Here is a 27976-nt window from a genome sequence, read left to right as displayed (position 1 = left end):
TTTTTTCATACTCGCGGCGGTTTTAAAGTTTTTCATACGAAATTCATTCAATGTAGTAATTGAACTTCTTGTTGTTTTCATGTTGAACTTCTTGTTGTTTTCACTCTGACGTATTTTTAATAACGAGGTAAATCTGAGTTTTCTATAATCATCGAACTTCTCCATCTTTTTAATATGGTCTTCTTGGTTTTATTTCTTAATCATTTTTAGGAATAAAAATATTTTAAGACACCAAAACAACATTTTTGTGTGTATTTTTGCATTGGTTTGCACATCAAAATGCGTCATCTTTAGAAATTGAACTTCTCCTTTTCTTTTTATTTTCATTCAACATTGTTTAGCACATCGAACCACATCATCTTTAGAAATTGAACTTCTCCTTTCTTTTTGCTTTCTTTCAACATTGGGTTGCACGTCGAACCGCTTCATCTTTCGAAATTGAACTTCTCATTTTCTTTTTGTTTTCTTTCAACATTGGTTTACACGTTGAACCCCGTCATCTTTAGAGATTGAACTTCTCCCTTTTTGTTTTCTTGCATGTTTTACCTTGCATGTTCAAATTTATTTTGAACTTGCTGAGATAACACACTTGACCTTCTCGAACACAACATTTTGACCTTCGCAAAACATAAATTAAAGCCAAACTTTTGACCTATAGAGCATGTATAATTTTCTCCACTTTTTCAAGAATAAGTGCTGAATCGCCCCGTTAGTTTGACTTGAACTTCTGGTGCACATGAATAAGCTGTTGTAAACACACAACTCTCCCTTGTTGATCATTTTTTCACACTTGCGATGGTTTTAAAAGTTTTTCATCTGAAATTCATTCAGTGTAGTAGTTGAACTTCCTGCTGTTTTCACGTTGAACTTCTGTGACGTGTTTTCGTTTGTAATTTTCTCACACCGTGTAGTAGGTGAACTTCTGACAATTATCTACCTGAACTTCTCTTTGGTTACGTGAAAACATCGAACTTCTCCGTTATTTTAATTTGAACTTCTAGGTTTTTATCGCTGAACTTCCAAACGGGGTGGGCTTATTCTTTAGGCCATTTTTCATTAGTTTTGTTTTTGGTTAACATTTCGTTAACTATTTATAACATGTATTTTTTACATATGAAAAAACTATATGATAGACCTACTCGGAGCACACATACGTGCCGTAGACACGCATGTGGGCACCCACACGAATAGCACACACTCAAGACGCACACACCCAAGACTCATGCTCCGCCGAAGGGCGTCATGAACTTATCTGGCTCTTCTAGTTGAACTTCAAGGTTTTTCTTAAATATTTTTGTTGTTATCTTTCCGTTTTTCGTATATGATTTTCTCGTCGACTATATGCACTCATTTTCGTGATATTAAAAATGACAGGCACGCTGGGGAGGGTCACCTGAATGCACGGTTAAGAGGTACCCGCTTATCTGCTCTTGCGGAACTAGGCCATCAGTCTACCATAGATGAGGTTGTCCGTCGATTTAATGTCTTTCTGGAAGACAGAGAGACGCCACTCCTCCCACCAGATGTTCGAAAGGTTAGCACTGTGATAAAACATAAATTAAGCATATAGCTATATAACCTTGCAAACTATGTGGAGTCCACTTGTTTACCATCTTACTGTATTGTACAGGCTGCATATGTTGCACTGATGCAGACCGTGAACAAGTCAAACAAAAGTGGGTATGAATCTCTCCTGAAGATTTACAGGGAAACTGATCTGAGCTAGGAAAAAGTTCGTGTGCTTGGTAAGCTAGTATTTCCCTTTCGTTATTTATAAGTTAAAATGAGAATTGTGGAATCTCACAAAATTTATGATCCTCTTTGAAGGTTCTTTGGCATCGTCCCCTGACCCTGATGTTGTTCGTGAAGCGCTGAATTTCCTGCTATCGTCTGAGGTAACAAGGAAGCGATATAACATTTTCGATGATACAGTTTACTTTCAGCCAGCTAAACTCATGATATATTGCACCCATAGGTAAGGAATCAGGATTGCATAATTGTGCTTCGCGGAGTGACTGCAGCAGCGCATGAGGTGGCATGGACATGGTTGAAGGTATTCATTGTTTTTTTGCATCTCTCTGGTTATGGTTAGCCTTGCTGCTCTCTTTTGTTCTTCTGTGCTAACTAAATGCCTTGTTCGTGGTTCAGGAAAACTGGGACTACATAGCAGAGACCTTCACTAGACACCTGCTCACCTATTTCATCACCGTCACTGTCTCACCGGTAAATGTCATAACCTGTTATATGCCACGCTCATATACAAGCAAATGCATGTGCACGAATGAAACTTAGAATCTGCTAACACGGAGGAACCATTGTTGATTTGTCTCAGCTCGCCACAGACGAGAAGGGTGACGAGGCAGAGGAGTTCTTCAACAGCAGGACCAAGGCAAGCATAGCATGGACGATGAAGTAGAGCATCGAGAGAGGGTGAGGATCAAGGCCAAGTGGGTCAAGAGCACCAAGTGACCCTCCCCACGCCGGCGAGCAAGACCATGCCTCAGGCTAGCTCGTCCACCCAGACCATTCCTTCATTTTCATACAATTTTCACATGGGAAAATTAGGAAGAAGATGACACAACAGTCCAATTCATTCAGAAAACTAAAGATCAAAATTAAAGGCAAGGAGCATCTGAACATGTAACACTCTTTTTCTTGAACATGTTTTGCTGTAAATGTGCAGCTTCAGATAACAACTATTGTTAGCAAACATGCAACACTCTTTTTCTTGACCGAATTCATCTTCTAGCTAGCATCACACATACTTGTTTTGCAAGAGTTCATAGAGGAAGAGCTGAGCATGTATCGCCACAGTGAAGAACAAGGAAGTTCAGAGAAAATCCAAGCGGTCGTTCTCCTCTGTTTTCAGTAGCAGGAACACCAAAAATAGCATACTGTTGGGCAGGGCCTCAATCCGGGTAGCTGCTGTGGCGACAGGTGGGGGTTGCCAGGGGGACTCGCGCTTGAGGAAGCAGGTGCAGGTGCGCCATGGCGGAGCGCAGGGCTGCGTGCCTGGCTGGAGGAGGAAGGTGGGCGATGGCGCGGCGGCGGCCGGATCCATGGGAGATGGCGCGGCGGCGACCAGATCCGTGGGCGATGGCGGGCAGGCGGCAAGATCCGTGGGCGATGGCGGGGCGGCTGCCGGATCCTGGGGCAGTGGCGCGCTGGGGTGGGATGCGCTGCAGCACGGTGGCACAAGTGCCGCCTGGATCGGGAGGATCCGAGAGGAAGTTCAGGGCGGTGGCCGACTAGGGTTCGGCGGGTTGCAGGTGGCAGGGCGGGTGGGAGCAGGCCGGCGCCGGCGGGGGTGGGTTGCGGGGTCAGGCGCCGCCGCGCTGGGCACTGCCGACATGGCGGCGAGAGTGGGTGGAGGCGGGGGTCCGGTACGGTGCGGGTGGGGTGGGTGGGGATATGTTTTTTCGTATTTTTAGATCGCACGGGTTCAGGAGCATCTTGTCGCGCCTATACAGGGCAATCGTGATCCAAATAACTATTCTGATCCCAGAATCAGAATAGTGTTTCTCTTTCTCTCTCATATATATATATATATATATATATATATAGTCAAATGAAGAATAATCGACTAAAAGAGTGAAAACAATGCAAAGTTGAAGAATTTGAAAAACTGAGGAATTTCACAAATGAAGAAAAACTCAAATTGAAGATTTTCAACTTTGGTTGGTGGCATAACCCACCGTATAAGAAAACTGATTTCAGACACCGCGTACAATTCTTGTAGGGTTCTGAGAATCAATTTCTTCATTAATTTCTTCACACTTAGAGGGTTAGTCTTCATTGATTGAAGAAAAACGTTACTTCGTGTGTTGCACATCTAAGTCATCAAGTCAGCATAAGTGTTAGGATGTGTGTCCTTTTCAAAGAACATTCGAAGATTCTAGGATATTTAGCTCACACCGCAACTTGCTAAATCTCTTATCATCCAAGGTCTTAGTGAAGATATCGGCCAGCTGGTCTTCAGTACTTGCGTGGTCGATGGAGATGTTGCCCTTCAACACATGATCATGAAGAAAATGATGACGAATCTGGATGTGCTTTGTCTTCGAGTGCTGAACTAGGTTGTAAGCGATCTTGATAGCACTCTCATTGTCGCAGTAGAGAGGCACATTCTTCATGTTGATGCCATAGTCCTTGAGTGTTTGCTTCATCCATAGTAATTGAGCACAGCAAGATCCAGCAACAATGTACTGAGCTTCTGCAGTGGAGAGTGATACGCAGTTCTGCTTCTTCGAGGACCAACATACCAAGGATCATCCAAGGAAATGACATGTGCCTGACGTTAACTTGCGGTCCACCCGATCACCAGCATAGTCAGAGTCTGAATATTCAATGAGATCAAAGGAAGAGCCCTTGGGATACCATAATCCAAGTGTTGGTGTGTGAGCTAGATATCGAAGAATATGCTTCACAACCTTATGGTGTGATTCCTTCAGTGTAGCTTGGAATCGGGCACACATGCAAACACTAAGCATAATATCCGGCCTAGATGCACATAGGTACAATAAGGAGCCAATCATGGAGTGGTATAACTTTTGATCAAAGTCTTTACCATTTTCATCAGTGCATAGATGGCCATTTGTGGGCATAGGAATTTGACGCCTTTGCAATCTTGCATGCCAAATTTCCTCAACACATTCTTGAGGTATTTCTCCTGAGATATGAATGTGCTATTGTATTGTTGATGAATCTGAAGACCTAAGAAGAATTTCAATTCTCCCATCATAGACATTTGATATTCTTCACTCATCATATAGGCAAATTCATCACTGTAACATTGGTTAGTACAGCCAAAGATAATATCATCAACATATATTTGGCACACGAATAATTCATCATCATATGATTTGGTGAAAAGAGTTTGGTCAAGTGAACCGGGTTTGAAGCCTTCCTTCATGAGGAATTCCTTCAGTGTGTCATACCACGCCCGAGGTGCTTGCTTTAGGCCATAGAGGGCCTTGTTGAGTCTGTAGACGTGATCTGGAAATTTTGGATCCTCAAAACCTGGTGGTTGAGCAACATATACTTCTTCCTCAAGCTTACCATTAAGGAATGCACTTTTCACATCCATTTGTTGTAAGATGATATTATGATGGTTAGCATAAGCAAGCAATATATGAATAGCCTCAAGTCTAGCAACAGGTGCAAAAGTTTCATCGAAATCAATTCCTTCAACCTGTGTGTAGCCTTGAGCTACAAGACGAGCCTTATTCCTCACCACGAGGCCATTTTCGTCTTGTTTGTTGCGGTAGATCCATTTGGTACCGATGATGTTGTGCTTGCATGGATCTGGTCACTTGACAAGCTCCCACACATTGTTGAGCTCGAATTGATGCAATTCATCTTGCATGGCTTGAACCCACTCAGATTCCATGAATGCTTCATCTTCTTTGGTGGGCTCTGTGATAGAGAAAAACACAAAATTCCCACAAAAGTTGGATAAATGTGAAGCTTTTGAGCGCGTGAGGGGACCTGGTGCATGAATGTCATTGATGATCTTCTCGACATGCACTTCATTTGCAATCCGAGGATGTGCGGGTTGACGACTTTGCTTAGGCCCAATAGTTTCTTCAGGACCAGTTTCTTCAGCAGCACCAGCACGATTTTCTTCACGATAAGGAATGACTTCTTCAGCAATTTCTTCGGTAGGGATGACATCCTCAGTAGCTTTGAACTTGACGGATTCCTCAGGTGACATTTTATCTAGCACAGGAGGTAGGTGCTCTCTTTGCGAGCCATTAGTTTCATCGAACCGCACATCTATAGTTTCAACAACCTTGTGATGGTTGATGTTGAAGACTCTGTAGGTGTGCGAGTCCTTTCCGTAGCCAAGCATAAAACCCTCATGTGCTTTCGGTGCAAATTTAGAGTGATGGTGAGGATCTATAATCTAGCATTTAGCACCGAAGACTTTGAAATAACTTACATTGGGTTTCTTGTCAGTGAGGAGTTCATATGAGGTCTTTTTGAAGAATTTGTGAAGATATACCTTGTTGATGATGTGGCACACAATATCAATTGCTTCAAGCCAGAAGCGCTCAACTATTTTGTATTTATCAAGCATAGTGTGAGCCATCTCAACAAGAGTCCTGTTCTTGCGCTCCATGACGCCATTTTGCTGAGGAGTATAAGGAGCAGACAATTCGTGAGTAATACCAAGCATATCGAGATATTCATCGAGGCCAGTGTTCTTGAACTCGGTTCCATTATCACTCCTGATATGCTTGATCTTCACACCGAAGTTTGTTGAAGCCCTTGAGGAAAATTGTCTGAAGACTTCCTGCACTTCATTTTTGTAAGTGATGATATGCACCCATGTGTAACGAGAATAGTCATCAAAAAAGGCAAAGCCATATAATGATGCAAAACTAGTGAATGTGGCATAATGAGTAGGGCCAAATAGATCCATATGAAGTAATTCAAAGGGATGACAAGTGGTCATGATAGTCTTCGTGGGATGCTTGGCTCTGGTGAATCTTTCCAGCCTCACAAGCCCCACAAAGATGATCTTTGAGGAATTTGACACCCTCGATGCCAATGATGAGCTTCTTCTTCGTGAGTGTATGCACGTTCCTCATCTCAGCATGACCAAGTCGTCGATGCCATAACCAGCATTCTAAAGCTTTTGCGAGTAGGCATGTAGCAGGTTGTGGTCCTGTAGAGAAATCAACAATATACAAGTCTCCTTTCCTAAAGCCTGCAAAGACTTTGGAGTTGTCAGATTCCATTAGCACAAGGCAACGAAATTTGCCGAAGACAACAACCATATCAAGATCACAAAGCATTGAGACCGACATAAGATTGAATCCTAAGGACTCAACAAGCATGACTTTTTCCATGTGTTTATCCTTTGATATTGCAACCTTACCTAGACCCAATACCTTGCTTTTGCCTTTGTCAGCGTAGGTGATATGCTTCAGATGAGATGGTGACAAATCAGTGTCCATCAGCAAGCTTCTGTCACCAGTCATGTGAGTTGTACATCCACTATCGAGGACCCACTCAGTAGCTTTGGGTTGATCATCCTGCAGATGAATTAGTACAACTTACGAACCCATATACTTCATCAGTGAAGAATATGATATCAATTTCATCAACAGTAACAAATATAGCAATATGAGGACGTGAGAAATGAATGATTCATTTCTTCATGTTTAGCTTGCATCCTTTAAAGCACATTCAGGTCTCCAGCAAATTCTTTAGACGATCAAGTTCATCTGGAGACCTGACCCTGCATAAGAGATTAGTTCTTTTTTTTCACCTCCCACATCTGGAGGGGTGGCAAAGAGTTCATCATTCTGCGAGCTCCATAAGAAAATGATGGCATAGAAGCAAGTGCACTTCATTTCACAGAAGAGTGGTTAGGATAAGCATATGAATAAGCAGAGAAATTCTTCGAGGATTTATGAACATAATGGTTTGAAGAATAATGCACATATTCATGGCCCTTAGACTTTCCCCGTGAAACAGAAGTGTTAGCACGATGATGTTCGTATGAGGATTTTGATCCATATGAGGAATTTGATCCACGTGAAGAATTTGGTCCATATGAGGACTTGGATCCATATGAAGAGTTTGGTCCGTATGAAGAATTTGATCTGGGGTTCCTATTCTTCATGGGTGGAGTCATGATGACATTCACCTGAAGATTTTCAAGGCAACTTTTCGGAACCCAGATTTTCTTCATAGGGGCACCGTTCCTGCAGTTAGTACCAACATATCGAGCAAATACTTCACAATTCTGATTCTTGAACAGTTTATAATTGGAGTAAAATGTTTCATCAGAGGAATATGAAGAATCAGAGGTAAAGCTGCATGGATCTACAGGAGGTCCTTTCGCAGCAACCCATGAGGTTTTGGGGTACTGCTCAGGTTTCCAGTAGGTCCCATCAACATTGAGTTTCCTCTGAAAGGCAATACCCTCCTTCCTAGGGTTCCTATTCAAGATCTGCTTTTTGAGCACATCACAAAGAGTCTGATGCCCTTTGAGGCTTTTGTAAATGCCTGTCACATAAATTTCCTTCAGCCCTGCATTATCGTCAGTGATACATGTGGTATCCTCAGATGAGGAATTTGTGACCACAGAGATAGTTGAAGAATTTGCAGCAATAAAAGCATTTGAACATTCAGGTGATGAATTAGTAGATTCACGCTCAATGCATTTAAGACATGGTGGAATAAATTCTTCCTGAGCGGAACTGATCTGTTGAGCGAGCAATGAATCATTTTCCTTCTGAAGATCTTCATAACTCACTTTTAACGTCTCAAGATCTTGCTTTTTCTGAAGAAATTCATAAGAAAGCTTCTCGTGATCAGTTAAGAGAGAGTTATGATGATTTTGAAGGTTGTCAAACTTTGACTGGAGTTTTTGAAGACAATCAGTCAAAGCCTTATTTTGATCCAATTGCTCACCGAACATATCATCGCTTTTATCTAGCATGTTTTGAACCTTTTCAAGAGCTCTTTGTTGTTTAGTGGCAAGGGAAGAAAGTTTGACATAGCTGGGCCAAACTCATCACCTGATTCATCATCACTAGATTCGGAAAGGTAGCATTCTATTAGCTTGGCACCCTTTGCCATAAGGCATGGTGAAGAGGATGATAATTCAGGTGCGAAAGCCATCTCCTTGAGTGATTCCTTGAAATCCTCAAACCAAGGATCATGAAGAGTATGATGACCTTCGTAGACCTCAGAGAGCCGGTCCCAGATTAGCTTCGCATGGTTGAGATGCATGACATTCCTGAACTGATTTCGGGACAAACAGGAGTAGATGACATCCTTTGCTGTGAGGTTGAGTAGAGTGAACTTGCGAATGTCATCAGCCTCCACCACCTTGCATAGATCGGTAAGACCAATCTCAGTGACGGTCCACAGTTTGTTGTTCATTGCCATGAGTCGCTTCTTCATCATGGCCTTCCACCGGGGATACTCATGACTGTCAAAGATGGAGCAGGACACACTCCTCATTCCTACAATCGACATAACTAAAACTCTAGGCGGTTAAACCAAAATCACATAGAACAAGGGAGCACCATGCTCTGATACCAATTGAAAGTGCGTTACATCGACTAGAGGGGGGGTGAATAGGCGATTTTTAAGAAATCTTCACTGAGGAATTTCAGGGTGAGGAAATTCCTAAGCGAAGAACTACTTGCAGCGTAATAAGTACTCAGGTATAAGCAAAACAGAGTAACAACATAGTCATCATGATGAAATGAAAGACAAGCACTGAGTATAGAAAGCGTAAACACAGGATAAGCAGGATGAAGACAAACAGACTGAAGAATTAGGATTGAGGAAATAGAGAATGTCTTCAGTCAATGTCTTCAAGCAGTAATGATCAGGTACATCTACACATAACTGAGGAAATGAAAGGGTTGAGGAAATAGAACCAGTTGGCTTGGTGAAGACAATGATTTGGTAGACCAGTTCCAACTGCTGTGACAGCTGTACGTCTGGTTGGAGCGATTGAATATTTAAACTTGGGGACACACAGTCCCGGACACACAGTCCTCATCGTATTCTCCTTGAGCTAAGATCACACGGACTCGCCCAAAAGTAGTGGTAAGTCTTCACAGGTGACTTCCAAACCTTCACAGACTTGGTCACTCGGCAATCCACAATTCCTCTTGGATGCTCAGACCATGACGCCTAACCGTCTGGAGGATACACAGTCCTCAAAGGTAACAAGCATCGGTTCCCCGTAGGAACAATCTCTTCAATGATGCTCAATCACTTTGGGGTTTGTAGGTTTGGGTTTGGGATTTGGCTTTTCCTCACTTGATGATTTTTGCTCAAAGTCCTCGGAGGATGGAGTGCTCTCAAATGATAAGTGTCAGTTTCTCTCGGAGCAGCCAACCATCTAGTGGTTGTAGGGGGCGGCTATTTATAGCCTAGGGAGCAGCCCGACATGATAAGACATAAATGCCCTTGGCAGATATGACCATTAGGTGGTAGGATATTTTGGAGCAGCTTGCGCGCGGCTCAGCAATGGTCAGATATTTTGAGGTTCGAATTCCTCAGGGCTATCATGTTCGTCACTGTGTAGGCAATCCGCACTGGTGAATTCCTAACTCCTCAGTCAGAACAAATTCCTCAGAGACCAGAAGATCTTCGTCTTTGTCACTGAAGAAATTGACTGAATTGATATGAGATTTCCAATGGCTTCACTCGAAGGATTGGGTAGGTGTAGGATTTTGAGATGAGCATCACTTGGAAATCTGTTTCATTAGTATTACCTCGACCCCCTTTAATAGTACGGTGTTTCCTATGACTCAAGAAGAAGAAAATGAAACTATGAAAACAAAAGTCTTCACGCTTCAGATTCCTCGCATGATTACCGAAGTCTTCAAAGGTCACAACAATTTCTTCACTTTCAAAGTCTTCAGGAGAACCAAAGTCTTCAGCCGAAGACATTCATTTTTAGGGGTCGACTTTCACTGTAAATAACAAACTCCTCATTGACTTATAGAGCCTATGTACACTCACAAACATATTAGGTCCTTAACCTATAAATCTTCAATACACCAAATCACTAAGGGGCACTAGATGCAATTACATAAAGGATAAAATGAGATTCCTAGTGTTGCCTATAGCACTGGCTCAAGTGTTCTTAGTGATCACAGCCAGATCTTAGGATATCGTTAAGTGTAATGATAGTCCTAAACAACATTGAGAGTATGACGTTAGAAGAACGATCATATTGAATCGACCCAAACTTGTTTGTTATACTTTGAGATGATATCGTCACAAGTCAACTGTTATAACATAGAGTGTTAGTGTGTGTTTAAGTTCCTTATACCATGAGAGTATCATAGTCATTTCTTACTGTATGATGAGCGGGGTTGCCCAAATGTCATCTGTAACACGGTGATCGTATAACGACAACTTAAGGTTCATCAGAAAGTTTGACAAGGGACTCGATATCTCAAGAGTGGACTTTGCTCTTCCGACGATGGATATATATTCTTTGGGCCCTCTCGGTGTGATGTCATCCATCATTGTCTAGCTAGACACAGGTGACTATGTGACATGGATGCCGGAACATGTCAACAAGAAAGAAGAACAAAACTGGCAACGAGTAGACTGGTATAGAGAGCATGTGTATGACTCAAGAGAACACCGGTGCTACTTGTGGGCTACATTGGGATTTTCCCCGAAAAGGAGGGGAGATGAAGTACAATAGAGATAAGTATTTTCCTCAGTGAGAACGAATGTTTATTGAACTAATAGGAGAATCACGCAAAGCCTCATGAACAACACCTACGCACACAAAAGCAAATACTGGCACCCAACACGGGCAAGAGGGTTGTCAATCCCCTTGAAATCGTTACTTGCAAGGATCAAATCTTATAGTGGTAGATAGATAAATTGAAAAACAAAATAAAGGAAATAAATTTCAGCAAAGGAATTTTGGTTTCTATAATACGATTAAAGTAGAATGGGGGGGGGAGCATAGTTTTCACTAGAGGCTTCTCTCCTGAACACATAGCATAAGGTGGGTGAAGAAATTACTGTTGGGCAATTGATAGGAAAGCACATGGTTATGACGTATTCATGACAATGTTCATGTATATAGGCATTACGTCCGAGACAAGTAGACCAACTCCTGCCCACATCTACTACTATTACTCCACCAATCAACCACTATCCAGCATGCATCTATGGTATTAAGTTCATAAAAACAGAGTAACGCCTTAAGTAGGATGACATGAAGTACACAAAGTAAACCCAATCAATATGAATAAACATCACCGTTTTATCCTTAATTGCAAAAATACAAATATGTGTCTTGTCCCTTTGTGTCACTAGGATCTAAAACACCACAAGATTGAACCCATTACAAAGCACCTCTCCCACTGAAGATATATCAATCTAGTTGGCCAAACCAAACGAATAGATTAGTGAGAAATACAAAGCTATAACAATCATGCACAATAAAATTCAGAAAAACTCAATTACTTTCAATGAATATAAAGATCATAAACCTACAATTCATCGGATCCCAACAAACACACCGCAAAAGAATATTATATTGGATAGAACTCCAAGAAGATCAAATAGAACATTGTATTGAAGATCAAAGAGAGAAGAAGCCATCTAGTTACTAGCTATGGACCCGTAGGTCTATGGTGAACTACTCACGCATCATCGGAAAGCAGCAATGATGATGTAGAAGCTCTCAGTGATCAGTTCCCCCTTCGGTAGAGTACCGGAAAGGCCTCCAGATGGGATCATGGAAGAATAGAAGCTGGCGGCGGCGGAAAAAGTGTTTTAGATGACTTTCCCAATATTTGAGAAATTATAGAGGTGGAATTAGGTCAGATGGATCCTCATGGGGCCCACAAGGTAACAAGGCGTGCCCTGTTGTCTTGTCGTCTCCTAGTTCATCGTCTGGTCTCCTCCCAAAGCTTCTAGGGTCTCTCTTGTCCATAAAAAAATTGCCAGCTTCATAGCGTTTGGAATCCGTTTGGTACCGATTTTCTAGAAAACTAAAAACAAGCAGAAATTAACAACTGACACTAGGCACTGGGTTAATAGGGGAGTTCCCAAAAATGATATAAAATAGTATCCAAGGTTGATAAAATCATAGCATGAAACAATTAAAAATTATAGATACGTTGGAGACGTATCAGCATCCCCAAGCTTAATTCCTGCTTGTCCTCGAGTAGGTAAATGATAAGAACAAATTTTTAATGTGAATTGCTACCTAACATATTTTTAACCATGTAATCTTTTCATGGTATGAATATTGAGATACGAGTGATTCAAGTCAATAGTCTATGATTTGATATAATACATCAATACTCATGCATACCAACAAACAATCGTGCCTTTCAAAATAAAGAACGCAAAAGAATGCTATGCCTACAAAATCATATAGTCCATCATGCTTAGTATTCCTACCATAAAGAATTAATAATGAACTACCCCGATGACAAGCCAGGCAATTGGATCATACTTTTTAACGCGCTTCAGCATTTTTAACCCCACACAATACATGAGCGCGAGCCGCGGATATAGCACTATGGGTGGAATAGAATGCGGTGATAGAGATCAATAAGGGGAAGTCAGAAAAGGAAGAAAGTTGTGCATCGATGCAGCTAATCAACGGGCTATGAAGATGCCCTCTCGATTGATATCAATGAGAAGAGTAGGGAATTCCATGCAAGAGATGCACTAAGAGCTATAAGTGTATGAAATCTCAATGGAAACTAAGTGGGTGTGCATCCAACTTACTTGCTCATGAAGACCTCGGGCATTTGAGGAAGCCATCATCGGAATATACAAGCCAAGTTCTATAACGTTAAATTCCCACTAGTTGAAAGTGACAACTTATGATACTCTCTATATGAAAACATGGTGCTACTTTGAAGCACAAGTGTGGAAAATGATAGTAACATTTCCCCTTCTCTCTTTTCTCTCATTTTTATTTCATTTTTTCCTTTTTGTCTCTTTTTTATTTTTCATCTGGTTTCTCATCCTGACTTGTGGGGGAATCATAGTGTCCATCATTTGTTCCTCACTGGGAAAATGCTCTAATAATGATGATCATCTGTTGGTGTACTAAAGTAGGGGCACTCCTCTTTACCCCTTACTTGTGCACGGGCAGTCGGAGCCGCGCCCACGGCCACGCTTAGCAGAGCAGAGGGAGGAGTCAAAGCCGCAAGATGGCCAAAGCAACGCCAAGACACAGAGACAGAAAGAGCAAGAGGGCGAGGTGGATTCCGTCGGCAAGACCCTTGCCGGGGCAGCTGGCCCAATCCCGACGGGGCGCACCACCCTCGAGCCCAAGGCTTCCAATACTAACAACCACATTGGAACCAAGGCTTGGGAGGCGCCTCCGTGATGGCATGCAGATATTTGTGAAGATCATAAACACTCCAAGTCAGATGAGGATTAGAAGACGACGAACCTCGGCGAGATCCTTGCCGAAGAAACCCACAGGACCTCCGGCAAGATCCTTGCTGGGACGACCACAAAGCCACGGTAAGACCCTTACCGGGGCCCCGCCAAGGCCCTTGCTGAGGACATCCGTGGGGCCACAACAAGGCCCATGCCTGCCAAGTTTCCACCGCCGCTCCCATGCAGTTGTCAGCCCACCAGCTAGGCAGGCACCTGCGTGTCGACGTGAGGCTTCCAGGCCAACTCAGCGCATGCCTACGTAGTGGCATGCAAATCTTCGTGAAGGCCCTACCATCGTGCCACCTCAGCAGCCTGCCCGCCTACATGGCGCTGACCGCCTTGCTGGCCCGGGCGCGTGTCGAAGCAGGGCGAGGTGGCGGTAAAGTGAGGGGGACACCTAAGGGGCGCATTGAATGCGTCCTGTCCCGTAATGGCTAAGAGATAAGCTTAGCCACTATATGCCGATGCCACCTCCTCTGTGCCACTATGGCAATCCCCTTGACTATAAAAGGAGACCCGAGGCATCCAGGAGGAGGATTCGGACCCTTGGACAAGTTACACTCATCGTAGCTAGCTCAAGAACTCCAAGAACACTAATATACACACCAAAGCAGGACTATGGTATTACGCATCCTTGCGGCCCGGACCTGGGTAAAAGACCCGTGTGCTTGTGCTGATTGCTATTCCTGATCTTCTCACAACCCCGCACCCCGCAACCGTAGTAGGGATTCCTGTGATCCCATAGGTGTCGTTTCCACTGACATCTTTGGCCCGCCAGGTAGGGGGATTGCAGTTGTGAGAATCTGGTTTGGTCATCAGCCCAGCAGTTCTCTGTAGCCATGGCTGCCAAGGAAGAAGGCGACCAAGCGAGCAGCACTGTCGGCGGATGCAACAAGTGTTCGCGCGACGACAAGAAAGCTAAGTCATGCAACAACTCAGAGTAATTCCTTTTTATATAAGGTTATCCTCCTCGGAGATCTCCCCTTTGTATGAGAAACCTGCACGTAGTGGGGCCCTTCCATTATTGGCAACACCCTTGGTCTGTTTCGAGTCCGCTCAATGGATCGAGCGGCTGCGTCGAGAATGGCAGGGTGGCCTTCCGCTATTGGTGACGCTCTCGCTCTGCCTCGAGTCCGCTCGACAGTCCGAGCAGCCGTGCTAAGAACGACAAGGTGGTTCACACGGCAGCAAGCACACCCTGCCGGCCGCTAAAGGATCCGTCCTTCAAAGCGTCGCAGTTTGGGTTTACGTGCCGGCAAGCCTGCCCAATTGGCGTAGGGTGGACATACAAGGAGAGGTTGAACAGGGAAATAACATGCATCATTTTGAAACACTGCAGAGTTATATTAGATCAATTGTTGCTGCGGTTCTAACTAAGGATAAACATTGTCTTGGTCATGAACTTGCAGCGGCGATAAGAAACGGGGTGCCTAATCCCTGTGCTGGCCCTCTACCCTCTGAATTCCGCCAACGCAGCTGATGATGGGCTCGATACGCTCCTCGAGCATCTGAGGTCTGCATCCTCCGGCAAGCTATCCAACGCAGCGTCGAAGTCAAGGTTGGGGTTCCAGTATGCCAGCTTGGTGAGGACCTTGGTCATGGCGCCCCGGCAAAGTATCCGGGCCTTGCTGGCCAGGGAGCTCGCCCAGTTGGAGTTGAATCGTTCCAGGGCTCCAAGAACGCCCTCGAAGAACAGGTTCAGCCTGGCGTTGGGGCTCATGTTCGGCTCCAGGGTGTACCTCAAGTCCGACATCCCCATGTCAGCCAGCTTCTCGGTAGTCCTATTGCTGACATCGACGAGGCGACTGATCCAAAGGTTCTCATCCTTCACGAAATCCTCGTGAGTGGCGGCATCATCCTTCCGCAGCTGGTTCTCCGTCTCCAGGACCTTGGTCAGGACCTCCTCCCGGGCTTTGGCCTCCGAAAGCATCTTCTCAAGACGCTCCAGCATCAGCTTCAGGTCCTGGACGAAGTCGTTGGCGCGGGTGAGCAGCTCGGCCTTCTCGAGGACTGCGCCCTGTGCCTGTGTCAAGGCGCAGTTGCCCAAGTCCTTGTCCTTCACCAGCTGATCAGCCCTGGCCTTCAGGCCGCCCCGCTCCACCTCCAACTCCTTCACCTTGCCGCCGTGGACCAGGGCTCGAGCGTCGAGTGCTTCCTGGTGTTCTCGCTCCAGCTCCTGGGTCCGCCGCGCGATGAGCCCCACGACCTCCTCGTCCTTGCCGCGGAGTGTGGTGGCGAGCGCCACATCACGGGCAACAAGATCCACCTCCTAGGAGTTTATCTCGGCCTGGCACTGCGACGGGCAGCCTCGGCTCGGGCGGCCACTTCCCTTGCCGCCTCCTGGGCCTTCTTGATGTCAGTCTACTGCAAGAGGAGCTCCTGCTGACGCGTGGCCAGCTGGCCTTGAGCGGCCCTCAACTCCTCGTGGGCCTGGCGGAACCAGGCCTGCGCCTCAGCAACGCACTCCTTGAGGTTCGCCTCCGCCTTGCCTGCCGCCGCCTTCCTGGACTTCCCCTTGTCCAGACGGGCGCGATGGAGCGCCTGGAGCTTCCAGAAGCTGGCGCCCATAGCCCTGAGGAGCTGCTCCTCCTGAGTGCCGCCGCCACCGGTGTTTGGTTCGTCGATGACCTTGAGCCCAGCGGCGGCAAGCACCTCGTCATCGAACACCCCCCTTGGCCGGCGCCCTGGTGCCCGCCATCCCTGGGAGGTGGACGAACAAGTCGTCGCCAACCTTCAGGTATCTGCTCGAGCCAGAGGCAATGGAGGAGGAAAGTTGATCGTCGACTACCTCCTCCTCCTCGGCCGCGCCCTTTCCGGCCTCCCCGGCAGGCCCCTTGCCGGCCTCCTCGGTGGTGCCCTTGTCGTCCTCCTCGGTCCCTCCGGCAGGCCCCTTGACGATCTCCTCGGTGGTGGTCTCGGCGGTGTCCTCGGCGACGACTTTGTCGGACTCAGCCACGGCGTCCGTGGCGACCTCCTTGATGATGGTGTCGGTGTCCTCCTGGTCCGCGGGGGCGGGAGGGGGATCTGGATGCCAAAAGAAAAAATGAGGCAGGGCGAAGATCAAGACTCAAAAAAAAAGAGTAAGGAAAATCAGATGAATCACCCGTGTCGGGCTGAGAAGAAGTGCCCTCCTCCCCGCCAACGCATGTTGCTGGGACAGGGCCACCAGTGCCCAAGTCTACCTCCTCCTCCTCCGTGCGCATGGGCTCGGTGTCTGGCATCCTTGCCAGGGATACCCCTCAGGGCGGTGTGGTCGATGGGGGCGGCGTGGTGGGGGTGACCCTTGGTGGCTCCTCCTGCTGCCTCCCTCCTCTTGCAGCTATAGCAAGGTCAGTACCAAAAAGTCACACCCTGGCGCACGTTGATGGGGGAGTAGGTGGTGAACGCACGCTGGGTGCTGAGCCGAGGGCTGTGCCGCAGGCTGCTGTCCGGGCTGCTCTCTACCACCAGCGGCGCCTTTGAGGTACCCGTCGGGGGCTGGCTGCCCATCGAGGCCTTGGCCTTGTTCACCGCCCGCTGGGCCAGCATCTCCATTTACCTGCAAAAAAAAAAGAATCAAGGAAGGCAGCATGATTGGAGAGGACGGGAACGACGAGGGACGGAATGCTTACTCGTCCTCCACCTCTTCCTCTGCTGCCTTCCTCTTCCTCCTCGGGCTGAGGGACGAAAAGTCAAAGGCGACCTCCATGCCGACGTTCGCGGGAGGAGGGGAAGGCGATGGAGTCCGGTAGCGTGTGGATGAAGAAGTGGTGGTCGTCTTCTTCTTTGCCGTCGTGGCCTTCTTCTTTGCCACTACGGCCCTCGTCACGCGCGCGGCTTCCACCTGAACCCCTTGCTGTGGCTCGGCCTTGCCTCGTCGGACCGAGTCGCCAGAGCTGGCCCGATGCAGGGTGCATCTTTTCTTCATGGCCGAGGGGTCGTCGGGCTCGGGCTCCTCCTCGGACGATTCCTCGACCACGTCCTCGACAAAGGGGGCCTCGGTGCTGACGCCACCCACCTCCCTGGCAGACTTCGCCCAATGGGCGAGCTCCTTCTCTTCTACGGCCATGACGACCTCGTTCTCCATGCTGCCGGCATCGCCGCCCGCCCTGGCAAGCTCCACCTCCTCCACTTTGGCAGCGATGTAGTCCAACTCCTCCTGGGTCGTGTCCTGGATGAGCAGCGGCTCGTCATGATCAAGTTCTTCGACCAAGTTGTCAAAGAAATCCTGCACCTCGCGTGCCGGGGGCTCGACCCAGGCTGGGTCAAGACTATGCGCGTTGAAGACCGGCATTATGGCGAGGATGTCGGCTTGCCGGGAGTTGTTGCTCAGCGGGACCAATCCCGACGGTAGCCCGAACAAGGGCCCCTTGATGGCCTTGCCGGACTTCACGGCCTTGCCGGTCCTCTCCACCCTACCGTCGGCGAAAACGTCGAGCTGGAAGAGCCTCCGGCAATACCAGGAGTGCCCCATCACCGTGAGGTTGTGCTTCAGGGCAGTGCAGAGCCTCATGATGTCGGCCGCGTTCCTGAAATCCCAGGCTGGCTTCCCCTTGTTGTGCAACGAAGCGATTTGGCGGCGGATGAAATCCACCGCAATCATCTCGAGAGTGAGCCCGGCCTCGATGAGGCGGTGAATCATGGTGGTGGCGATCGAAAACTGCTTGTCATCAGCGTTGAGGTTGCTCCAGTCTGTGCCACGGGTCGGCGGCTCCCGACGAACGCCCCGGCAGAACTCCGGTGGGTTCTCCTCCATGATCCAGCACCACCGCCCCCACCACTCCTCCCACCTCTCCTTCATGGCGCCCTTTGGGTACACGCTTTTCCCCTGGGCCCTCGGGATCTAGGCGACGCTCCTAGTAAGGGCGCCGCCGGGTTGGATGCGGGGGAAGAAGTAGTGGTGGAAAAGCGTCGTGCTGGGAAACACCCCGGCGAAGCCCTCACAGAGGTGGGTGAAGCACGCCAAGCATGCCACAGCATTCGGCGTGAGATCGAATCGATGGAAGCCAAAAGTGCGCATGACATCATTGAAGAAGTCAGAAAAAGGGGGGAAAGCCCGCAGACCAAGAAGTCGACGAAGAATGGGTACCGTTTTGAGCCACCCTTGTTGCAATCAGCGAGGATGACGCGCGTGGCAGGTTGCCCCATCGTCTCCGTCCCCCACAAAGTCCTAAAGTAGTACTTGAGGTCAAAGACGTCGATTGACGACGGGGTGAAATAGGCGAACTACGCCCGCCTCGCTCTCCGACGTCTCCTTCTCCTTTGTGTTCTTGGCTACGCCCTTGCCCTTGCTAGATTTAGGCGCCATGGCGGCTGGGAGGAGGGCTAGGGATCGAAAGTAGTGGGGGCGCAACAGCAGCGAGCAGGAGCGAGAGTTTGAGGAGGAAGAAGATAGGGACGGCGATGCCGAGATTGGGGAAAGCACAGAGGGTAAATGAGCTGCGCGCCCGCGGTTATTCCTTTTTATGGGGAAGGCGCGGGCCGCCTCTTTACCATTTATTATGATGTGACACATGCCTGCAGCGACCGTCCCACGCATGCCCCCCCACGTCACGCACGAACCCCACGTGACACATTCAACGCGGGTCATGAGGAAGCGCAGTGGACAAAAAAAGTTACTGAGGTAAAAACTGCCCCGCCTGCCCGCGCACCATTTTGGGCCTAGCCCAACAATGCGTTGCGCTTATGTGTGGCCCAGGCCCGGGGGCTCCTCTCAGTGTACTAAAGTAGGGGCACTCCTTTGTACCCCTTACTTGTGCACGGGCAGTCGGAGCCGCACCCACGGCCATGCGTAGCAGAGCAGAGGGAGGAGTCAAAGCCGCAAGATGGCCAAAGCAACGCCAAGACACAGAGACACAAAGAGCAAGAGGGCAAGGTGGATTCCCCCGGCAAGACCCTTGCCGGGGCGGCCTCCACGGCCCCTGCAAGGACCTTGTCGGGGCAGCTGGCCCAATCCCGACGGGGTGCATCACCCTCGAGCCCAAGGCTTCCAATACCAACAACCACACTGGAACCAAGGCTTGGGAGGCGCCTCCGTGATGGCATGTAGATCTTTGTGAAGATCATAAACACTCCAAGTCAGATGAGGATTAGAAGACGACGAACCTCGGAGAGATCCTTGCCGAAGAAAACCACAAGACCTCCGGTAAGATCCTTGTCAGGGACGACCACGACGCCATAACAACACCCTTGCTGGGGCCCCGACAAGGCCCTTTCCGAGGACAACCGTGGGGCTATAGCCAGGCCCACGCCCGCCAAGTTTCCACCGCCGCTCCCATGCAGCTGCCAGCCCACCAGCTCGGCATGCACCTACATGTCAACGTGAGGCTTCCAGGCCAACTTAGCGCATGCCTATGTGGTGGCATGCAAATCTTCTTGAAGGCCCTACCACCGCGCGACCTCAGCAGCCTGCCCGCCTACATGGACCTGACCGCCTCGCTGGCCCGGGCGCGTGTCGAAGCAGGGCGAGGCGACGGTAAAGTGAGGGGGACACCTAAGGGGCGCATTAAATGCATCTTGTCCCGTAATGGCTAAGCGATAAGCTTAGCCACTGTACGCCGATGCCACCTCCTGTGTGCCACTGTGGCGATCCCCTTGACTATTAAAGGAGGCCCGAGGCATCCAGGAGGAGGATTCGGACCCTTGGACAAGTTACACTCATCGTAGCTAGCTCAAGAACTCCAAGAACACTGATATATACACCAAAGCAGGACTAGGGTATTACGCATCCTCGCGGCCCGAACCGGGGTAAACGACCCGTGTGCTTGTGCTGATTGCTAATCCCGCTCTTCTCAGGACCCCACGCCCTGCAACCATAGTAGGGATTCCCGTGATCCCATAGGTGTCATTTCCACCGACATCATCACAATTTTATTTACTTACAACTTGATAGCTAGAACAATATGACTCTATATGGATGCCTCTGGCAGTGTATCTGGATGCGCCATGATCTAGCTTAACATGTATAAAAAACGATGAATGGTGGTTGAGCCAAAAAATACTAAGTCAGCTATATGATCATGCAAAGCAATATAACAATGAACATGTATGTCATAAAAATGGAATGGTGGAAGTTGCATGGCAATATATCTCGGAATGGCTATGGAAATGCCATAATAGGTAGATATGGTGGCTGTTTTGAGGAAGATATAAGGAGACTTATGTGTGATAGAGCCTATCATATTGTAACACCCCAATTTTTGGCCCTTTCTTTTTCTTTTGAATTTATTTGAATTTTTATTTGGAATTTGTTTTCTGTGACTCTGTGGTCCTGAAACCTAGGAAGATTTTCTCTTCTTCCTATCCCAAGTGGCTTGTCACTCTCAAATCTTTCCCAAGACCATGTCATTTTCATCTTAGCCTAACCCCAATATTTATTTACTGGGAATACTTCTGCCCTAGGTTGTGAAACAACCTATATTTCTGCCTTGCCATTAATTCCCACAAAATTCTCATAAATCCTTTGGTCACATCTTCCAAAGATATGCCAAAACCCTTCCTTGCCTAGTTCCAAAATAATTCAAGAACATTCATTTTCCTATTATGTCTAGAGTAGCACTTTGTGAAGGAAGTGCTATTTATATTCCGTTGATTGCTCCAGAATTTTACAAAGTTTCTGTCCTAAGAGAAGCTTTGTGAAGGAAGTACTAGCTAACATTTTGCAAATGAGTTAAAATTTTTCCACATCTTCAATATGCTCAAATCATCACTCTCCAAAAAGTTCCAGCGTCATCCACCAATCCATTGAGCACATAATCCAATCTTTGATTGTGGTTATATTTTCAGGTTATGAAGCAACTACATTTTATATTGCTCCATAATTACTGAAAATTTACCAGGACAATCTACTACCCATATAACCACGCTCCATCAAATTTGGAGTCATTTCATTTAGCCTATTGTTCTCAATATTAAGGACAGTATAACCACACCTAAACCAAGCTCCCATAGTGATTTGCGTTTTCGACCGTCCGTTTTCTCGATCTGGGAATTCCCGATCGTCCGATTTCGTCCATTTTAGCGATTAGGTCACTTTTCATCGTTAGATCTACTGTGTAGTTTGACATGGACCGCTGGTTTCTTATTCCTGGGCCAGATTCATCCCTTGGCACTTTTTTCTTCTGCATGGGCTCCTCCTGGGCCGACTGTCCTTGGGCTGCTACTCTGGGGGCAAAATCGAAAGCCTCTCGATTAATCATATCGACCACCGTCTGATCCCGTATGAACGATCGTGATTCTTCATGTCCACCTCCTAGCCCTACCCAGTCCCCTTCCCTTCCCGCACAACCTCTCCCCACCCTGCTCGCACCCCCAACCCCACCGTACCTCGACCTAGGGCGAGACCTGGTGCGCCGCCGCTGTAGTCGTTGTTGCAGAGAGAGAGAGAGAGAGATGAGGAAGGGACGGAGAGGCAGGGGCGCGGGCGATAACTCGGGTGACGTCGGTGAGCGACTGATCAGCGGCAGGCACGACACTAGGGGCGGCCGCCGCCGCCTGCTCCACATGCGATGCCAGGTGCGCCGCCGTGGCCACCTGTAACAACAACTAATCCTCCCTGCCTCCTCAGCTAACCTTCACCACGTGTCTCCACTTCTCCCCCAACAACTCCTGCCCAACATAACGATGGTGATGACGACGCGGTGGTTCAAAGCCGGCCTTCTTGGCATGAGGCGCTCCTGGTGGGCAGCCTCCGACTAACATCTCTCTCGTGATTGACCTACCTAGGTGACGCTACCGTTGACTATTCCCTAAGACTCCTCTGGTTGGTGTCTCTTTTTTAAGCTCACTAGAAGTACTATTGGAAACCTTCCTTCTCCTCGCTTAATATATAAAAAACGTAGTACTATGTGATGATATTGACTTGTACTTGTGTCTTCGTCTGATGGCATCATGTCTAGACTGGCGGCCAAAAACTTTTCACATGAAAGTAGTTTACTGCTAAGCAGAGTAGTATTTTATCATATGTGCTCAACGTTGAAAATAGAGTATTTGCCTCCAAATAGTGAAGCTTGTGCATGATCTACCAAAGTAGCATAATTTTATTATATTTCAAATCTAGCTACATTTCCTTTGAGCTTGAAATCTTCCAGGCCATTAGGAATAGTACTAAAACCTTCATCATGTCACAACAATCCACATATACCAATGGCGCATTAATGCGACTTACCAAGTTTCTGCTGAATGTATGTTGAAAAAATTCAAGGTAAAAATGATTCCATGTCTAATTTAAGGCAATCCCGTACAAACTCCTGGCCCTTTTTTCTTCTTCTTTCTTAACTGTCGGATATGCATTTCATGATAAATCTTCTCATTTCTTATCCTAATGATGTTGTGTCTAATTTAAGGGCATTCCCACCCAAGCTTATGGCTATTTTTTTTCTTATGCTTGCTTGATAGTTGGATCTACATTTCATGATAAATATTCTCATTTCTTATGTTATATTCAGTTTATTGCAGAGAGCTTGTCAGAGGAAGAGATAGTGGGCTTAAGAGAGAAATTCTTAAATACCTTGGCACAATTACAAAATTAGAAATAAGACAAGTGATGTAGTTGGTATATTAGTCTCTTGTCTTTGATGCTTAACACTTTTCTCCTTTGTCATGTCTCTGCGCACTTACCTTATTTGCAGTTTATGCTATAACCAGCAGTTTGCTTTTCTATTGCAGAGGTACATAAGAGGCGGTGAACTGAAAAAACTATGAAGAATTATAATATGTGCAATAATTGAGATAACAATGAATGGAAATGATTGTCCAAGTGGATGCATATCATATGAGTAACTCCAGGAAATGACTAAATAGCTCTACTGTCTTATGCTTAGCATAAATAAACTATAATGCATTATCGCTGTAAGGAAGATGTATTGACATGATGTTGCATGTTATGAACGGACATCTTCCTCTGCCCCATTTATTCTTTCTTATTTACTAAATATTCCACTTCATATTGGGTACTAATTGCATAAGAAATCTTATTTTGCATACTACATCCAGTAATTAAGTGTTTCTAGGTAACTTATATTTGGAATTCTTTTATTACAGGTCCACATTTGGGACAGAAAACATGATATAAGGTCACATGAAAGATGAAACTTGTTTACTGCCTTTTCATCCGCAGGTGGATAATATGCCTTCCAATGAAGGATCCAATGATTAGTTATGAGTCCCTCATTGCAAACAAATATCTAGAATGACAGTGAATGTTAGATCGAGATAAAATTCAGTACAATTAGTTGACAGACACAGACAAGGGCTTCACTCCTATGAAGATCTTTGTGGTATGATTATAATGCTATCATGCAATATTTTTGTTTTGAGATTTGGTTCAAATACTTAAAAATCATCTATTTGATATTGTTCTACTCTACTTATTTGCGGTTCAGTGATCTGGGAGTTTTTGACCGTCAGATCTCGTGTAAAAACCGTTCTGTCACGCATTGTGTGTAATCTGGCTGCTCCAGGGGCCGAAACAAAGACATCTGGTGCATTGGGCCGTCCGCGAGCGGCCAGCCCATTTACCATCACTGTTCGCCCCCTCCCCTTCTTCAACCTCGTCATGCCCACGATCTCGCGTCCTGCAAATCGCTAGGCGTGCCCGCCGCTAGCGCCACCCTCCGGCCAACTCGGTCGCTGTGGAGATAAGGAAGACGCCGTCGCAAGTTCAACGTCGTGCCAACCCACCCCATCCCGAGCCGAGGTATGCCCCATTTTCACCCGGAGAAAGAGAGGGAGGACAGGATCTTGCCTCTATCGTGCTGGACCCAGCCGTCGCCGCGTCTAGGTCGAGGTCGCCCGGATGCGCTTGGCTTGGGGTCCCCTCGCTCGATCCGGCGGCCACTGCTCGCCACTGGGTTGGGGCGCCGCGCTCGGGGGAGGGCTCGCTGGAGATGCGCGACGGCCCTGGACGCTACCATGCAGCACCGGAGACGGGTGACGGCCGTGGTGGAGGCTTCGGGGGTTCCCGGACTGAGGAAAAGAAAGAGGTGGAAGGACGGAGGGAGATGGCGTGGGCTAGCTAGGATGAGGATTAGGGGACGCCGGTGCTCCCACTCGAGGAAAAGGGCTGGGGAGAACAGCAAAACGCCGGTGGCCCGGTGGCCAGGTGGATTGGACGGGTGAGAGAGCTGGGATGGGTTGCCTGGCTGTGGTTCTATTGAACTGAATTAATATGTTCAGTGCTACTAAATATTTTAAGTGCTACTAAATATTTTGAGTGCTACTGAACTGAACTTGTGAATTATTCAAATGGGATTTACATAGATCTCCTACTGAATATGTTCAATGCAAGAGTAAAAAAGAGAGAATATTTTCCTCAATTTTAGACATTTTCTCATAATTAAACGTACATTAATAGAGGTTTTTCTTGATCATAATTTTCTGAGTTGTCGGAATGTTATGTGTTTACTTATTTTCCATTTGTCTGATCAGACAGAAATTAAATTGTTTCTTTCTCCCACAAACAGAGACTATGCATGTGAGTTCACTTATCTTGGTTTGCATATGGATGAACTAATAGGTGATGAAGTGGATTTGTATTTCTGGTTATATGCTTCTAGAGAAGGTTGTGTATGTGAACAAGGAGAAAACTTTTGAATCATCTACTTGACAGGTCGCAAAGTTATCACAGATGCAATGTATTGATGTTATAAGTCCGAAGTCAAGCAGGTATTTTATTTCTAACTTAATAAATCATTCAGTATTATAAATCAATAATGTTCTTTCTATATCATCTTTCAATTTCAGAGTGGTGCTAAGGACCTAAGGTACCAACTGAATGTACGAGCAAAAACATAATTCATATGCAAGTACAGGATGCTGGATTCTTTAATTGTGAGTGCAAACTTTTTTTCAATATTTCAGTTGACCACTAGGTAGTATTTTTGACATCCTTTTTGTTCTCACCCTTTCCTACTTTCCTTCATTTTTGTTCCCCTGTTCTGTAGAGTAAGAAATGAAAAGAAAACCAATATCTATTTTTCTGACAGTAAAAAAGCAAACCTGTGACTATATATGCTGGAATCAACAAATAATATATTTGTATTGCACAATATAGTACATTCTATCAACATCTTAAGTTTATGTTGTCGTATATATCACCATGACACCATCTGGAAGATTATCTTTCTCTAAATCATGTGGTCCATTTTCAGGTATGAGTACCAAATTAAAGCAAATGGATTACATAGGAGAAAACACCATGTCTGTTTCATTAAACACTATCCCACATTGTGTGTAATGCAGAAACAATGAATGATGATCTCCAGGCAGATAAATTCAGATTGTTTATCCCTCTCCAGTCATGCAATATGGTGTTTCTTTTACTTATTGTATCCGTCGGTTTATTTATGAAATTGTAATGCACATATTGTGGAATAGATACTGAACTCCGCTTTCGTAGAGATCATAGTGAGCTTCACCTTTTATTCCTGAGATTTTATTATGGTTATGTAGGTGTTGCCTTCCAAGGTTGTAAATATAAACTACCATGCCGTAAACATAGGGCTAAAGCCGCACTTATAAGTAACGTAATACTCAGGTTGAGCAGCCCTTGGGGAGTACTCCCTCCACAAAGAAATATAAGAGTGTTTAGTGATCTAAACACTCTTATATTTCTTTGCGGAGGGAGTATTTGTTTTTTGTTGTATGTAATCCTGGGGCTTTATGAGTACCAATACTACTCAAAGCAAAAGCTAACATTGTTACCTGAATTTGTGTTACGCCTATGTCCTTAGATTATATGACATTGCCATCACACATGTTTTCTTTAGTAAAGCACATTGAGAAGGTAGGCTTTAAACTAACTAATAAACCTGTTCCACTTTAATTATAGGAGATGTTTTCGAATTTGTTCTTAAATCTTTTCATTTAGACACAACGAAGCCCAGTTGGTTGGGCACTGGGGAGAAACTAGAAGCAGAAAAGGGTGTCACGGTTGCTATACCCCTGCAAGAAAGGCTCTTTTGAAGAAGAGAGTCTTCGGGACTAAGCTCACCGACAATTGGGAAATACTATTTTAGTTGTCAATGGGCATGGTAATATTTGGGAACTACTATTTTAGTTTCCAATGGGCCTGGTAATCTCTAGGTACTTTTATTTTGTTTGTGCGTGAGCAGAAAATGGTTTCACAATTGGTATACCACAAGCATTTTATTTATGTTTGTTATTGTGATAAAAATGTATTTTCTCATTTGGGTTTCTATTTACTACTGATTCGAGTACCTCTCATTTCAAAAGAACAAGGAAAACATGTGTGGAACAACTTATTTTAACTTCTGACTACGTATATTTATGACCATTCCTACCATTCTATCGTCAAAATGGATGGGCGCGGCAACGCGCGCCATTAATGATCTAGTTTTTCCTAAGTTCTGTCCAGAGAGGACCACTTTGAAACAAGTACCATTTTGGTGTATCCAAATGGTATGGAATTTTTATAGTGTCTTCATATGCCAATATGACCATCATCCACACAATTTCAGTTTCATTCCATCATCCATGTGAGTTCAGCTTTCATTTCCATTTTTCTGTCCAGATTGGCACTTTGTACCGCAAGTGCTAGTTAAACCCTTCCATTTGAGCTGATGTTTTGCATAGATGATCATCTTAATGTTTGATCATACTCAGCAAAAGATTAGCATCGATCACCAAGTGAGCCTTTCCCAGTACACAACAAGCAGCTTCTTCCAAAATCAGTGTCATCTCAAATCAGTGCAATGCTTGCTCCCTTATCTCTTCTAAAGCTCATGAATCACTTCAGTGACCTTTACCCCACCTCCAAGACATGCTTTTGCCAACCAGAGCTCATGAAAACACCACATTCACGTGGTGACCACACATAGATCGCGTGTGTTGCATGCAGACGCAGTGCTCTAGCCACTGGACCCCTCGGGAGGCCCCTCCCCATCCTCCCAACTTACCACGGCGTGCCACGAGCTCGACCACGCACCTGAGTCACCTCCGGTCCCCGTCCCATAGCCCCTGTCTTCGCGTGCAGTCTCCCTGGCACGCGGGCACATCGACGTGGCTCTCAAAGCTTCGGTGCCAGCTCCTCTGCCCTCCAGAGCCTTCCCCTGGCTAT

The 27976-nt window shown here is 46.3% G+C and overlaps 2 long non-coding RNA genes across 7 annotated transcripts; both read left to right on the top strand.

Annotated features, from left to right (window-relative positions):
* The first annotated feature begins 1411 nt into the window (after window positions 1-1411).
* Window positions 1412-2375, top strand: LOC119340680. The gene is made up of 6 exons (XR_005164647.1): window positions 1412-1534; window positions 1631-1745; window positions 1828-1895; window positions 1976-2053; window positions 2149-2223; window positions 2333-2375. It is a non-coding gene; the product is annotated as an uncharacterized LOC119340680 (long non-coding RNA).
* A 19968-nt stretch (window positions 2376-22343) lies between these two features.
* On the top strand, window positions 22344-26300 carry LOC119335224. Of its 6 annotated transcripts, none has more exons than XR_005161733.1 (6): window positions 22344-22577; window positions 23346-23440; window positions 23566-24176; window positions 25415-25563; window positions 25642-25728; window positions 26049-26300. It is a non-coding gene; the product is annotated as an uncharacterized LOC119335224 (long non-coding RNA). The 6 variants fall into 6 exon arrangements; XR_005161730.1 differs by having other exon boundaries at window positions 22344-22623; window positions 23941-24176; XR_005161729.1 differs by having other exon boundaries at window positions 22344-22623.
* The last annotated feature ends 1676 nt before the right edge of the window (window positions 26301-27976 follow it).

This window comes from Triticum dicoccoides, chromosome 7B (assembly GCF_002162155.2).
Source record: "Triticum dicoccoides isolate Atlit2015 ecotype Zavitan chromosome 7B, WEW_v2.0, whole genome shotgun sequence".
Lineage (NCBI taxonomy): Eukaryota > Viridiplantae > Streptophyta > Magnoliopsida > Poales > Poaceae > Triticum > Triticum dicoccoides.
This window is presented reverse-complemented; position numbering and strand designations above follow the sequence as displayed.